This window comes from Malania oleifera, chromosome 6 (genome assembly GCF_029873635.1).
Source record: "Malania oleifera isolate guangnan ecotype guangnan chromosome 6, ASM2987363v1, whole genome shotgun sequence".
In the NCBI taxonomy this organism is placed as follows: Eukaryota; Viridiplantae; Streptophyta; class Magnoliopsida; order Santalales; family Ximeniaceae; genus Malania; species Malania oleifera.
Genome location: NC_080422.1, coordinates 53,684,534 through 53,685,986, shown reverse-complemented (window position 1 = coordinate 53,685,986; position 1,453 = coordinate 53,684,534).

Here is a 1,453-nt window from a genome sequence, read left to right as displayed (position 1 = left end):
AGGGCTTTAATTGATGTTCAAAAGGGTGAGTTAACATTGAGAGTGGACAAGGAAGAGGTTATGTTCAACATCTACCAGGCCATAAAATTCCCAGAAGATCCAAGCACTTGCTTTCAGGTAGATGTCATTCAGCAATGTGTAGAAGAAGCCTTTCAAGAAGATGTACTAGATGATCACCTAGAACAATCCTTGGAGTAGATTACAACACTTAGCAATGAAGTGGGGAGGCTATAACCCATGGTAGCAAAGATGGATTCTGTAATTTCTAAAGAAAAGATGTAGCAACCTATAACTCCAGAGTTGAAGCAATTAACTGAGCATCTTCGCTATGTATTCTTAGGTGATGCGTATGAAAATGCAAAAATCTACAAAGAACAGACAAAGAAGTGGCATGAAAAACAGATTTTTAGGTGTGAGTTTGCTCTAGGACAACAGGTTCTACTCTTCAACTCATGATTAAAACTCCTCCCGGGAAAGTTAAGGTTAAGATGGACAGGTCCTAGTTTGCTCTAGGACAACAGGTTCTACTCTTCAACTCATGATTAAAACTCTTCCCGGGAAAGTTAAGGTCAAGATGGACAGGTCCTTATATAATTGACAAATTTTTCCCTTTTGGAGCAATAGATTTGAAGGACAAGACAAGGAATATATTTAGAGTTAATGGTCAAAGATTGAAGCACTATTATGGAGGACAGGAACTGTGCATTTATTCCTTTTAGAGATCCTAGTTGATGAAGATTGAAAAGTCTGACTGGAGACGTTAAAACAAACGCTTATGGGAGGCAACCAAAAGAATTTTCTTTTGTTTATTCTTTTATTTTTACTAACGTATTTGTTTAGTTATTCATTTTTGAATAATTTGGATTTTTGATGCAGGTTTATTTAGCACGAATAAAGAGCTGAAAATTTAATTCTTCGATTGATTCACCAACAAACCAAGGAAGCTCCTTTCTTTTCTTCAATCTTTCTCACCTTTGAATTACAATGAGGACATTGTTTAGTTTAAGTTTGGGGGTGTGATTTGGTCTTCTTGATTGTTGGTTATGTTTATTTTTCTTTTGAATTTTTTTTTTCTTTTTACTTGTGATTTTATAAGTCTTAAGTTGTTGGATTCTCTTACCAAGCATGTATTTGAGTAGGATTGAATTCTTTGACTCTGAAATTTGTGATTGAGGATGGGATTGAGAAAAATTTTCAAAAATTTCTTCTATGTCAAGCTGAGTTTTTTGGGTACTTTGATTTAAATCTTTGTCCTTGAACATACTTGCGCACATAGTCATTTTTTTTCTCTATTCCATTTTGCTTATACAGAGAATGAGTATAATTGATTGGGTCAGAGGAGTTCAATCTTACTTTGCTCTAGAATCCATTGATAGATCCTTGAGGCGAAATCCTAGTTGATACCAAATATTAGAGAAATGATCTAGGCAATTTTTTTTTTTTTTTCATAACA